The 15247-nt window shown below is 45.5% G+C and overlaps 1 long non-coding RNA gene across 1 annotated transcript in view; it reads right to left on the bottom strand.

Annotated features, from left to right (window-relative positions):
* LOC123573609 (uncharacterized) overlaps positions 1-15219 on the bottom strand; it is an 81050-nt gene extending 65831 nt beyond the window's left edge. Inside the window, exon 1 of the long non-coding RNA XR_012435001.1 lies at positions 14986-15219. This is a non-coding gene — a long non-coding RNA (uncharacterized lncRNA). The remainder of the gene's footprint in view (positions 1-14985) is intronic.
* Positions 15220-15247: the final 28 nt, after the last annotated feature.

Below are 15247 nucleotides of genomic sequence, written 5' to 3'. Positions count from 1 at the left end.
CCCAGTACTTTGGCAGGTCAAGGTGGGAGGACTGCTTGAGCCTGGGAGATTGAGACTAACCTGGGCAACATGGCAAAACCCTGTCTCTACAAAAATTACCTGGGTGTGGTGGCATGCGCCTGTAGTCGTAGCTACTTGAGAGGCTGAGTTAGAAGGATTGCTTGAGCCTGGGAGGTTGAGGCTACAGTGAGCCAAGACTACACCACTGCACTCCAACCTGGGTGAAAGAGTGAGACTCTGACTCAAAAAAAAAAATCCTCTTTATTTAGTATGACATTCAAAATCCTGGCATATGGGTGTATGCTTCAAATACCACGGAAAGTTGCTATCAACCCGAAGCAATAATAGGAAAACAGACTGAAGTGTGAGGAAAACTGAGTAGCTTGAAAAGGCAGAGTGTGCTGTCCACAGGGAGAGGATGCACACTGGCAGGTCGAAGATTCTGCATTAGAGGACAAATGACAAGCAGATTGTTGAAGTGTAAACAAAATCATGGAGTATATTTCTTAGAACTGACAGTACTTTTTTTTTCCAAATAAAATATATGTATGTATCAACAACATTTTAAACTTATTTGGTCAGAAGTCTTTATCTTTAAAAAGTGCAGAGGTGTTTTTTAAGCTTCTATGAACCTTCATAACTGATATAAGTGATCAGTTGATTCTCTTTTAGTTAATTCCTCTGGGAAAAAGAGGTGTGGGGCGCATGGGAATTCACAGCTCTTACATTTCAATCGAATGAAAGTGCAAAATCATTAATCAATGTCTTGCCAAACCAGACATTTTACATACATAATAATAACAATAATAGCCGCCATTTACTAAGTACTTGCTGTAATACCAGACATGATTGAAACTGCCTTTGCAAAGATTATGATAATAAAGTCCAGCATGGCTGACTCCATCTTGCTTCTAGCCCCACAAGCTGGCTGCCCTCACTCAGTCCTGGACATAGGGCAAGCTAACCATGGGAAGAATTTAGTTTCTAGTTTAACTTTGAAGCAAGGATGATAACAGTCCCTCCCCAAAACTAACCCCCTCCTTGCCCAGGAACTGAAACCACCTTTGTAAAACTAGTGAAAGCTCCCAAGATTAGGATTACGGGAGGGGCCTGAGTTCTGCTAAAATGTAGGCGTAGCGTGCCTTGCTATAATCCTTTACTGTGTTGGAGGTCACAAGATCTGAGACTTCCCCAACTGTTCCTATAGATAACATCATTACTGTACAACGTAAGATTGATATTTTGAGATGCTTTTTCAGACTCTTGCCTTCTGGCTACTGATCGACTCCACCCAAAGCCATGACTCAGGATTCAACCAGTCCTGTGGACCCCACCCAGAGGAGTACTCTGTTTTTTTCCACACCCCTATGATTGCATCCCCAACCAAACAACAGCACCCATTCCCTAATGTCTCCATGCCCACCAAACTATTCCTGAAAAACCCTAACCTCTGAGCCTTCATGGAAGTGGATTTGAATAATAAATCCCATCTTCCTGTTCGGCTGCCTTGCAATAATTAAATTATTTCTTCACTGCAATAACATGTCTCAGTGAATTGGGTTTATCTGTGCAATGGGCAAGAAGAACTTGTCTGGCAATTACACTAAAGTGCTTTACTGTATTATCTCATTTGACATTCCCAACAACACAGAAGGTAGATGCACTGATTTGCCCCATTTTCCTTTTTTTTTTTTTTTTTTTTTTTTGAGACACAGTCTCACTCTGTTGCCCAGACTGAACTGCGGTAATGTGCTCTCTGCTCATTGTAACCTCCGCCTCCCGGGTTCGAGCAGTTCTCCTGCCTCAGCCTCCCAAAGTGGCTGGGATTACAGGTGTAAGCCACCACACCGGCCAATTTTTGTATTTTTAGTAGACACGGGATTTCTCCGTGTCTCAAACTCCTGACCTCAAGTGATTGGCCCACTTTGGCCTCCCAAAGTGCTAGGATTACAGGCGTGAGCCACCGGGCCCAGCTGCCCCATTTTTTATAACAGAAAATTGAATAACTTATCCAAAGTCACATGGCTAGCAGATGGTAGAGCCAGGATTTGAATCAAACACTTTGGAGTGAAGACCTGAATTTTTAACCTGTATATGAGATGTCATTTAATTCAAGCCTCTTCACCATCCTGTGTCCTGTGAGATTTTTTTTTATGGCTGAAAAAAAAAAGTGGTTCAAATGGGTTAAGCAATAGAAAGAGAGATCGGTTGCAAATTCAGGTTAGCCTGTCTCCAAAACTCCTCTTCCCTCTACCAGTTTCCCTAAAAAGAAAAGCGGTACCAAGGATGAATACAAGAGACAGGCCTGGGAAACTCCACCGATGGAGCCCAAACGTCATCTTGCCCCCTCAAAATCCAGGAAATAGTGTCTATAAACCCCCTTCTGCATTTTGGGAGAAGTCCCACACAGGATCCTGAAGACCATGGTTCCCAGGCATGGCCAAGGTTACTGTTTTCTCTTCACCATCTCTGCCTTACTTTCCCATGCCTGCAAAACCCTAGTTTTCACTCTTGCTGGGGACACAGGCATGGAATTCAGCCCTGTTCTCACGATTTCCACAAAACAGTCACATGGTAAATACAGTGTGTGTGTATGATATGCTTGCCTAAGGCTTGGTGGCATGAAGGGTCTACATGACTATATCAAATCAAGCAAATCAGAATGGAATAATGGAAAGATTCCTTGACCTTTCCTTCTCTGCAGGCTCATCTCATCTCTCTCTTCTTCCCACTGGTCTCTCCTCCTCGAGCCCTCCATCTCCAGAGCAAGAATGCTCTTCCTCTTTTCCAGGGGGAGCAATTCAGTCACTCACTCTGCCCATTTAAGACCCTGCCCCCAGGCTTACAATTTCATATCCAGAAGCCTTAGGCATTTTGCTTTCCACAGTAACTCTCTTTCCCAAAGGAAGCATGATTCTGGTTTTTACAGTACTGATTTTCTCCTAGCTATAAATCATACCACATATCTTTATAATCAGGAAAACTGAAGGAGTGGTGTTTAAAGGTTCAAGACTACAAATATTAAATGCCATGAAAACCTCAGTATACTTAGCTTTTTTAAAAGTTTACATTGGGAGGCCAAGGCGGGCAGATCACAAGGTCAGGAGTTCGAGATCAGCCTGGCCACCATGGTGAAACCCTGTCTCTACTAAAAATACAAAAAAGAAAAACAAAAACAAAACCAAAAATTAGCCAGGTGTGGTGATGCATGCCTGTAATCCCAGCTACTTGGGAGGCTGAGGCAGGAGAATTGCTTGAACCTAGGAAGCGGCGGTTGCAGTGAGCCAAGATCATGCCATTGCACTCTTGCTTGGGTGACAGAGCAAGACTCTGTCTTGGTGGGGAAAAAAAAAAAAATGTTTATAAGGTCCAGGCATAGTGGCTCCCATCTGTAATCTCAGCAATTTGGGAGGCTGAGTCGGGTGAATTACTTGAGCACAGAAGTTAGAGATGAGCCTGGACAACATGGCAAAACCCTGTCTCTACAAAAAATACAAAAATTATTTAGCCTGGCATGGTGGCACACGCCTGTGGTCCCAGCTACTCAGGAGGCTGAAGTGTGAGGATCACCTTAGCCCAGGGAGGTCAAAGCTGCAGTGAGTTGTGATTATGCCACTGCACTCCAGCCTGGGAGACAGAGTGAGACCCTATCTCAAAAATAAATAAATAAGTAAAAATTTCAAACAAAAAGTTTATAATACTTAATTTATAATGTTAAATTAGATACCCACTTTACTTCCATTTTTAAAAGTTGAACACACATACTGTACAACTTGTGCTGCTTCTGGTCTGCTTCCATGTCCTTGCAGTCTCAGGGACAAGCCAGGAAGAAAGGGCTCTCACTGGGCAAGAACTTGGCAGCCACATGGCTCCTAAGGCCTGCCAGTTCCCAGAGAAGCTGTTTCTTGGAAAGCTGCCTGGAGGCGTGGGTACCCCATGTGCCATGTCTGATATTGCAGTGTCACCCATTATTTCTGTACCTACTTACCTAGAGACTTATTGACATTTCTGGACTTCTTCCACATAAACGGGAACTATAATATGTCCGCTGAATGCTGCTGCATAGATGGCTTTTTAAAAAGATTGTTCCATTTTTCCATTTCACTATGATTTTCAAACATAGACTTTCTCCAGCTGTTTGGGTGAAGGAGAAAGGACAAGATGGAGGAAGGTGAACAAGAAGGCATAATCCATGTTGCTTCCGGGTTCTTCCTCACCAACTTTCCCACGCACGGGAAAATGCAGCCCACCCCAGGAAGATGCAGATCAACCGAGCATGCGCCAGGTGATGTCAATCCAAAGAGATCAAAACTTACCCGGCCACGCCTACGGAGATGCCCCTATCATGCCCTTATCCCGTCCACTGACCTCCCCCTTCCAGTACCAATGCATAAAAGTCCGCTGCCGGCAGGAGTTGGCGTGACTTCTTCGGCCCCTGCATTTGTGGACCAGAGAACATCACCCGAGAGCGCCGGCACGACTTCCCTGGCCCCCCACACCTGAGGACCAGAGAACCTCGCCCGAGAGTGTGTGCATATTTGCAATAAAAGACTGCCACTTTCTTATGTACTTTGGCCTCGTGTTTAATTACTTACCTCTCCTAAATTAAGTTACATTAAATTAAATTAAAACAGTTGGTGCCGAAACCCGACCCAGGAGGAGACCCTTCCTCAACATCCCCTAAGGGTCTAACGAACCTCCTCCACAGGGAACCGGCTCCCAACCCAACCAGCCATGAACACCAAACAAGTGTTCCAGCTTTCCACTGGTGCCGCTCTGAGAATTTCTTCTTCGGTGAGTACTCCCCTTTGTTAACCATCTCCGTCCGTTTCCATGTCCCTGGCCTAGAGTCGTACGTACGCCCAAGGACGTAGCCACCCTGTGGCGCAGTGAGGTCTTCAACTCGGAGACGTCCATCTTGAAGTTCCTCAATTCTCCGTTAGTGGCTCCAGGACCCCCCGGTCTCCAGCAGCATCAAAGGACGCTTTGCCACTGCATGAGGTCGGTTTCCATTTCTGGTGGTTAAACAATGGGAACCTCACAATCGAAAATCCCTACGAACACCCCTTCAAGGTGTCTCCTCCAAAACTTGGAAGCCTTACATTTAGCTCAAGATTTAAAACGAAAGCGGCTAATTTTCCTCTCCACTGTGGCATGCCAAAAACCCAGGAGGAGACCCCTCCTCAAGGCCCCCTAAGGTCCGAGGAGCCTCCTCCTTCCACGCCGCGGACGGACCAGGACCTAGACATCGCTTTCCACACCTCCAAGTCTCCTAGGGATGAGTATCTCTTGCCTCCCTCTCATACTCCTTGGCCAGAAGTCCTGCGCAGGCCCAAGGTTTTTTGGTCACCAGGTGACCCACAGGAGAGTTCCCAAAGGTAGAGACGTCTGCCCAAAGGAACTCCATTCCAGTCCGTGTGAGACCCATCCAGGACAGAGACGTCCACCTGGAGGTAATCTCCATTCCGGCTCCAGGAGCCTCCCGGTCTCTAGTGGCTCCAAAGGACGCTTTGTAGCCAGGTAGAGTTTGGTTTCCGCCTACAGGCGAGAGAAAGGCAATGGGAAACCCCCAATCCAAAATACCTAGAGATACTCCTTTAGGGTGTCTTCTAACTAATCTCAAAACTTTACAATTAGAGCAAGATCTTAAACGAAAGCGACTGATTTTACTCTCCACTGTGGCATGGCCACAATATAAATTAGACAACCAGTCTCAATGGCCGCCTGAAGGCACCTTAGACCATAACATTTTAATTAGATCTCTCTAATTTCTGCCAGAGGCTTGGAAAGTGGTCAGAAATTATCTATGTCCAAGGCTTTTAGGACTTGCGCTCCCGCCCAGACCTGTGCGCCCAGTGTTCAATGGCCCAGGTCTTGTTAGTTAAAACCCAGCCCTCAGCCCCCACACCACAAGCAGAGGAAGATTCTACTTCCATCTCAGACGAGGCCGATGGTGGGGCACCTCCCTCCCGACCTTCCAACCCCCCTCCCTATGCTCCTCCCATAGCCCCTCCCTCAGCCACTCCTCTTACCTCTCCCATTTCCGCCCACACTCGCTCCAAGACCACCATAGCGGCCCCCACTAGTCAGCCCTCTACCAGTCAGCCTGCCCCAACCCCCTCTACCGGTCAGCCGGTCTCAACCCCCTCTACTGGTCAGCCGGTCTCAACCTACCCGACTAGTCAGTCTGTTTCAACCTCCCCTGTTAGTTTGTTGGCCTGCCTCCGAGAGGTCGCCGGAGCCAAAGGACTAGTTAGAGTCCATGTCCCTTTTTCCTTGGCAGACCTTTCCAAGATTGAAAAACGGCTCGGCGACTTCTCTGCTAACCCCACCCTATATTCCAAGGAGTTTCGATACCTAAGTCAGGCATATGATCTAACCTGGCATGACTTACAGGTCATTTTGTCCTCCTCCCTTAACCCAGAGGAAAGAGAGTGTATTCTTGCAGCCGCCAGGCAACATGCAGATCAATGGCATTTAACTGATGCCACCGTACCATTAGGAGAGATGGCTGTCCCGTCCATAGAACCACATTGGGATTACCAGCCACAGCAGCCCGGCCGCCATAGGAGAGACATTATGGTTCAATGTCTCTTGGCCGGTATTCAGGCAGCTTCTAACAAAGTGGTCAATTTTGATAAACTAAAGGAAATCATCCAGCACCCAGATGAGAACCTGGCTTCCTTCCTAAATCACCTTACAGAGGCACTAGGCCAATTTACTCGGCTAGACCCCACCTCCCCAGCTGGAGCAGCTGTCCTAGACTCCTATTTTATCTCCCAGTCAGCCTCAGATATTCGAAAAAAGCTAAAAAAGGTTGAAGATGGGCCTCAAACCCCCATACAGGACTTAGTAAAATTGGCCTTTAAAGTTTTTAACTCCAGAGAAGAAGCAGCTGAGGCCGCAGAGCTAGACAAGGAGAAAAGAAGGGCTGTGCTTCAGGCGCAAGCTCTAGTGGCTGCCCTCCAACCAGCATTGCCCACTCTGCCAGCAGGGAAGACACAGGGCAAGTCTCCCAAGGGCTCCTGCTATAAATGCGGAGACCCAGGACACTAGGCAAACCAGTGTCCCCAGGCCAAGCTGGCCACTCCGTCTCGTCCATGCCTTAAGTGTGGCACAATTGGGCATTAGGCAAAACAGTGTCCAAATCCTCGCCTACCTACCACGCCATGCCCAACCTGCCAACAGGAAGGACATTGGAAGTCTGATTGCCCCGCCAGCAGGGCAGGCATTGCGCCTCAACATGGTGCCTCGCCTCAAAGGCCGGAAGGCTCCTTCCAGCTCCTACACCTGGACGACGACTGACGGTGCCCACACTTGGAGACCCCTGTCACCCTCGCCGAGCCTAGGGTAACTCTACAGGTAGCGGGTAAGCCAATTTCTTTTCTCATCAATACGGAGGCTACCTATTCTGTTTTGTCAACCTATGGAGGTCCTAGCCAGCCAGCCACCATCTCAGTAGTTAGGGTAGATGGTAAACCGTCTAACCCTCGCCAGACCCCAATGTTAAATTACTGCCTGGACTATGCATGCTTTGCCCACTCTTTCCTCATCATACCCTCTTGTCCCACCCCCTCTTGGGATGAGACATCTTAACCTAACTCAAAACATCTATTCCCCTTCCCTTTCTCCAGGTGACCAGGTTCTACTCAAGGATCAACACCCTCCTCAAATTTTCCCGCTTCCTCACCATTCTTCATCTTAACTTAACTGACTTTTCCCTCATAAACCCAATAGACACCCTCCTTCCCAACCCATACCCCAACCAGTAGGTTTCCCAACTTTTTACTCTCATAGAAGACCTAGCTTGGCAGGGTGCCCTTTGTGATTTCCTAATTCCCATACTAATCCTCTGCCTTGCCTTATATTTTGCTCCCATTTTAATAAAATTTCTCCGAGCCAGGGTCCAAGAGATCACCCAAGTGACCTTCAACCAAATGCTTCTGCATCCCTTCACCCAACTGCCAACCTCAGACCCTAACTACGCCCCCTAACAGCAGGAAGCAGCCAGCCAGACAACGGCACCCCAAATTCTTATAATCAATAAGAGGTTGGACTGTTTGGGTGAAGGAGAAAGGACAAGATGGAGGAAGGTGAACAAGAAGGCATAATCCATGTTGCTTCCGGGTTCTTCCTCACCAACTTTCCTGCGCACGGGAAAATGCAGCCCACCCCGGGAAGATGCAGATCAACCGAGCATGCGCCAGGTGATGTCAATCCAAAGAGATCAAAACTTACCCGGCCACGCCTACGGAGACGCCCCTATCACGCCCTTATCCCACCCACTGACCTCCCCCTTCCAGTACCAATGCATAAAAGTCTGCTGCCAGCAGGAGTCGGCGTGACTTCTTCGGCCCCCGCATTTGTGGACCGGAGAACATCACCCGAGAGCGCTGGCGCGACTTCCCTGGCCCCCCACACCTGAGGACCAGAGAACCTCACCCGAGAGTGTGTGCATATTTGCAATAAAAGACTGCCACTTTCTTATGTACTTTGGCCTCATGTTTAATTATTTAGCTCTCCTAAATTAAATTAAATTAAATTAAACAAAACACCAGGAAAATCAGCTGATGCTGTCATTCTCCTATGCGCAAGGAGCTTTGTCTTAACTCTATGTTAGCAGAGACTATCTTGGTACTGCAAAGAAGAGAATAAACACAAAATTTTGAAGACAAGAATTTTGAGAAGAGGGTAAATAACAATGGCACATCAGGTGGCCCTCAAAGCAGTCAGTCAGAATGGAAGGGGCACGGATTTTAGAGTAAAACAGAAACAGACAGGAAACTTGTCCTGGTTCTACCCCAAAGCAGCTCTGTGGCCTTGGGCAAATCGTACAACCTTCTGAGTCTCAGTTTTCTTCTGTGAAAATGGAGATAATATCTACCCTGCTGATATGAAGATAGGAGAGATGTAAATCCAAGTAGCCAGCATATACCAACCACATGGTGGGAAGAGGCAAGAATTTGTAGCTGTGATTGTTATCCACTAATTACTAAAATCGACGTCTATTTTTTAAGTATTTATTGAGAATCTATTGTGTACCAGACCCTGGACTAGATGCTAGGGTAAGTGGAATAAGGTCAGATACAGTCCCTAGCTTATAGAACTTTGACTCTAGGGAGAAAAAAATAGGCCTTAAGGATATAATGATGGCTGCTCTGCCCATGGAGCAGCCATTATTTTATTCCTTTACTTTCCTAATAAACTTGTTTAAAATATATATATATATATATAATGACACATCTAATTTTTTAAGTAATTAATTCAAACAGTTTACTTCAAACACAATGCCATTCTGAGCTTTTTCTGAGAGGTGGCAGCAGAGTAGACATGACTGAAGAGCACATGCTCATTTTTCATTGCTAGGTGTTTTGCCATCATTCTCCTGAATGGTACAGAAGTCAAGCTGTCTTTTCTCCTCCCGATTCTTCATCTTCACGCTTTTTTTGAGGAATGTTGAACATACTGGTACAAAAGAGCCTTGCTACTTCTTCCTCAATCTCTATCAAGTGTTTACTTTGGAAAACAATCCAAGGCACATATGTACAGAAAGTAAAAGGACTCAAAGTGTTTCCAGTCTTTCTGTGTATCTGACATTTTCTCCTTTCCACAGCACATGTGATGCTTATCAAACATGCCCAAGCCCAGCACAACAATACAGCACTTCTGTGCCAAGTATTTCTGTGCTGCTTCTAACTTACTTAAAATGAATTTCATCTTTCTCTCTTACTAGGCCCATTGACTGGTTTATTATAAAGGATATCACAAAGGACGCCAGGCGTGGTGGCTCACACCTGTAATCCAGAACTTTGGGAGGCCGAGATGGGTGGATCATTTGAGGTCAGGAGTTCAAGACCAGCCTGGCCAACATGGTGAAACCTTGTCTCTACTAACAATACAAAAAATACAGGCACGTGACTGTAATCTCAACTACTCGAGAGGCTGAGGCACAAGAATCGCTTGAACCTGGGAAGTAGGGGTTGCAGTGAGCTGAGATCACACCACTGTGCTCAAGCCTAGGTGACAGAGTGAGACCCTGTCTCAGAAAAAAAAAAAAAAAAAAAAAAAAGGATATTACAAAGGATACAGATGTAGAGATGCATAAGGAGAGGTATGAGGGAAGGGACGTGGAGCTTCCATGCACTACCTGGGGCACCATCCTTCAGGAACCTCCATATGTTCAGCTGCTGGGAAGCTCCCGCATGGTGGCGGGCATCTGTAATCCCAGCTACTTGGGAGGCTGAGGCAGGAGAATCACCTGAACCCAGGAGGCGGTGGTTGCAGTGACCCAAGACTGTGCCATTGCACTCCTGCCTGGGCAACAAGAGCAAAACTCCATCAAAAAAAAAAAGAAGGAAAGAAAAAGAAAAACGAATTGGGGGCTTATAAACCATCTTAAGAAAAGAAGGGAGAGGAAGAGAGGAAGAGCACTTATGAAAAAAACAAATGGATGGTCTGGGTGCTGTGGCTCATGCCTATAATCTCAGCACTTTGGGAGGCCAAGGCAGGCAGATCATCTGAGCTCAGGAATTCAAGACCAGCCTGGCCAACATGGTGAAACCCCCATCTCTACTAAAAATACAAAAAATCAGCCAGTCATGGTGGCAGGTGCCTGTAACGCCAGCTACTTGGGAGGCTGAGGCAGAAGAATCGCTTGAACCCAGGAGGCAGGGGTTGCAGTGAGCTGAGATCACGCCATTGCACTCCAGCCTGGGTAACAAGAGTGAAACTCTATCTCAAAACAAAACAAAAAACAAAAACAAAAAAAGAAAAAACAAATGACATTTAGGAAGAATAAATGGGTCCTTAGGAAAATACTTGGGAGATAAGATAGTTTTGTGGCAATGTCTGCTTAGGTGATCTCTTATCCTGAAGCTGGCTTCTTGGGCTCTGGTGACAAGAGTCAATCTTCCCTCTTTGTGAAACTCCTAGGGAGGGAACTTAAGATGACTGAGTTCCTTCGGGAGACTCTGCTTTTAGGTAGATAAGGGAGTTGAGAAAACAAGCCTCTCTGTCATCTGTTGATTCTCAAATACCTTCAGCTCAAATTAACTTTTATTCCACAGTGGCATATTCTGCTCCACTTCACCACTGGAGATAAACTCATGAGAAATAAACTGAAGCCATATTCTAGATCCCTGTCTCCATCTGGAGCACCATGAAGTGGAAGTACCAGTCATCAGCTTCTTGAGTTTTGTATGTGGCTCCTAGGTTGGCTAGAGGTTTCAGTGAGAACTAAGATGAGACTGGGGTATCTAAAATATAACCTTACTCCCCCTCTCCAGAAGTCTCCCCTCACCACACACAAACACAAGTCTGGAAGACTCCTCTGGACTTAGTTTGGAAGGGAATTTCAGGATGAAGGGAGTAGAGAAAAAGGTTTATGCAATTTTAAAATTTAATTAATTTATTTAGAGAAAATAAAGATGGAATCTCACTATGTTGCCTAGGCTGGTCTCGAACTCCTGGGCTCAACTGATCTTCCCACCTCAGCCTCCCAAAATGCTGGGATTAGAGGTGTGAGCCATTGTACCCAGCCAGTTTACACAATCTTGATGTGCCATTGGTACACAGTAGAGGCACACATTCACACATATTGCTTTGTTTTGTTTGAGACACAGTCTCACTCTATCACCCAGGCTGGAGTTGAGTAGTGCAGTCTCAGCTCACTGCCTCCACCTCTTGGGTTCAAGTGATTCTCCTGCCTCAGCCTCCCAAGTAGCTGCTACAGGTTCATGCCACCTCACCAGGCTAATTTTTGCATTTTTAGTAGAGACGGTGTTTCACCATGTTGGCCAGGCTGGTCTCAAAATCCACCCACCTTGGCCTCCCAAGGTGCTGGGATTATAGGTGTGAGCCACTGCACCCAGCCCACGCATATTGTTGTTCAAATGGCTTCTTTGAAGTGGTTTTGAACTCCCAGAGATAGACACCTGTTTTAACCTGTCAGCCTCCTTCTAATCTGAACTAGGAGCTGTGTGCCCAGTTATATGCACATGTTGACAGCAATGTAGAGTTCTCAGGTGAAGTTCAGACATGTGAACTATATTGCTCATGCAAAGTTCTGTTTGGGATCAAAGATGCCCTCTTTGGATGTCATGTGTCAGGTCAGAAAAGCACCACACTCAGCATTTGTCCTAGACGATGTATGATTTTCAGAAAATGCAAATCCCTGTGAAGGGTAGGGTAGATTAGGGCATGACAGGGTAACAGGAAAGAGTGAAAACGTTCAAATGCCCATGTTCCATCTTGAGTAATGTCTAATAAGCTGAATAATCTCTGTTATTGGGAACGTATAGTTCACCCACCCATTTTTGCAGGGTTTTTACCAACAAGAAAATTAAAACTTGCCATTCAGACTCTTCTCATTGGACTATTGAATGGAATTCTTATTTTTCCAAGCTTGTGTGGGCTGTACCTCCCCATTTCAGTCATGCACAAATATGGTTTGTTTGACCAAGCCTTGGTTGTTGAGAAATCTATGACCTTCGGATCAGGACTCACTTAATAGAGTGAGCCAATCAATAAGGTCAGAACCAAAACTGAGAGAACATCAACTTCTTTTTTCCTTTTGTTTTTTGTTTTTTTGTTTTTTTTGGTTTTTTTGACAGAATCTTGCTCTGTCACCTAAGCTGGAGCTGGAGTGGCACTGCAGTGCCTACACCTCCCAAGTTCAAGTGATTCTCTTGCCTCAGCCTCCCGAGTGGCTGGGACTACAGGCACACGCCACCACAGCCGGCTAATTTTTTGCATTTTTAGTGGAGATGGGGTTTCACCGTGTTGGCCAGGCTAGTCTTGAACTCCTGACCTCAATAGATCTGCCCACTTCTGCCTCCCAAAGTGCTGGGATTGCAGGTGTGAGCCACCATGCCTGGCCCAAGTGTCAACTTCTGGAGAGAAAATGCACTACAGTATACATTCCTACCATATAATTATACATTTGAGAAGTACATGAGAAAATATACCCCCAAATACCTTGGGATTTGTTTTTTGATAAAGCTTTGTATAGTGTGGTTGTCTGTCGACTTTTATCCGTCCTTATTTTGATCCATTATGTGTCAGTTCTTTAAAGACTGTCCTTGGTACTTAGTCAATATTATATATTCTATTGTGAAAAAAGTTAAATAATGGGGAAATTATCTTTTATGTAGCAATGGCTTGCTTTCCCTTAAAAGGTAATGAATCTAAAAAGCCTTCTCCTAAATAAATGCTTAAAACATAAGTTAGCCTCTTCGGAAAGAGTGAAGAGAAAAGAAGAGGGCTCAGGACTCTACTTTTATAAAGACAAAATCATGATCTCATTCAAGCCCTACTTGTAATGCTTTGAGTTGGAGGGTTTCTTCTTTTTATGAGACAGGGTCTCACTGTGTCACCCAGGCTAGAGTGCAGTGACACAATCTTAGCTCACTGCAGAGTCTTTCTCCTAGGCTCAAGGGATCCTCCCACCTCAGCCTGCCAAGTAACTGGGATTACAGGTACATGCCACCATCTCTGGCTCATTTTTACATTTTTTGTACAGACAGAATTTCACCAGGTTGCCCGGGCTGGTCTCAAACTCCTGAGCTCAAGTGATCCACCTGCCTCGGCCTCCCAAAGCGTTGGGATTACAGCTGTGTACCTCCCCACTAGCCAGAGAGCTCAGTTTTCAATACAAAGAAATTTGGCCTCAGAAAGGTTAAGAAGCCCAGCTGGTTTATGGAAGAACCAGATCTAGAACCCAAGACTCTTAATCCAGGGTTTCTTAAGGCACTGGGAATATTAACAACAAGAATCCATAAGGTTTTGTGAAGGAAGCATGACTATGACTTCACCAGGTCAGGGTGGTTTGAGAGTAGATATATAGTTGGCAAAATCTTTCAGGCACAGAACTAGACCAAGATTACATAATTGGGATTTCTTGTGAGTCTCCAAAGTGCTTCCAGCTTTTCATTTATAAAACATGGAACTCTTTTTTTTTTTTTTTTTTTTTGAGATGGAGTCTCACTCTGTAGCCCAGGCTGGAGTGCAGTGGCATGATCTCAACCCACTGCAACCTCTGCCTCCCGGGTTCAAGCGATTCTCCCCACCTCAGCCTCCCAAGTAACTGGGATTAAAGGTGCCCGCCACCATGCTGGCTAATTTTTGTATTTTTTTAGTAGAGACGAGATTTTGCTATGTTGGCCAGGCTGGTCTGGAACTCCAGACCTCAGGTGATCTGCCCAGTTTGGGATTAATCCCAAAGCGTTGGGATTACAGGCGTGAGTCACCACGGCTTAAAACCTAGAATTAACACAGTGTTTCTCACAGGACTCCATTTCTCTTTCTACCTTAGGCAATCCAATTCTACTCCTCCTGCAGTGCATGAATATATATTAACTTTTTTCAAGAGACAGATCAGTTGCAAATATTTATCAAATGTGTTGATAGATACAAATTAGGCTTTCCCTACTGCCCTTTCAAAAGAGAGAGAATAAAATGACCTATCCTTAACCCAATGACGAAGTGTTTGTGTGAACTTGAATAAACCTTCACCTTTCCTGTGCCTCATCGTTCTTATCTACAGAGCAGAGAAGTTAAACCAGATGACTTCTAGTTAAAATAATGTATGATTTAATGATACAGTTAATTAAGATTCTACCTGTGCACATGTTTAGCTTCAGATATGATCAGTGTGAGAAGACCATCTTGAGGGAAGTCAAGAAATCTAAGAATGAGTCCCGTTTTCAGCATCCAGCGGATGTGTAATCATTAGAACAAGGAATAACCTCACTTTCCCTGTTTATTAACACTCGTGGTCATCTCTCAGGGTTATTTTGAAGACTGAACAAGATAAGTCATGTGAATGTGTTTTGTAAGTTGTATAGTTAGAAGAATTAGAAGTGTAATTATTGTTAAAGGAGATATTTGAAACACTGCCTACATCATTACCGCCAATGGAGATAACAGTCTGAGTCCGGGTTATTTCTCGTTAGGACGCGTCCTTGTGCTGAGTAAATGGTAGGTTACCTTATCCGACTGCGCAGTGAGTCTTGATCCGGGAAACGCCTAACTCCTCAATTTTTACCAGAAAATAAAAGACTACACTAAAAAGAAACAGAAAGAACGTGGGAAGGAGGGAATTCGCAGGCAGAGGAGGAGGAAAAGCAAAGGAGGCAAAGTTAGGAGAATGAAAGGAGAATTAGAGGAATGATAGGGGCGGGCAGGGCCGAGCCGCCCGGGCAGGACAGGGTGGTGGCGAATGAGCTGCTAGCCCGGCGACCTGCCCGCG

Source organism: Macaca fascicularis, chromosome 5 (genome assembly GCF_037993035.2).
Source record: "Macaca fascicularis isolate 582-1 chromosome 5, T2T-MFA8v1.1".
Taxonomy (NCBI): Eukaryota; Metazoa; Chordata; class Mammalia; order Primates; family Cercopithecidae; genus Macaca; species Macaca fascicularis.
The sequence above is the reverse complement of the archived record's forward strand: the minus strand, read 5'-3'. Positions and strand labels throughout refer to the sequence as shown.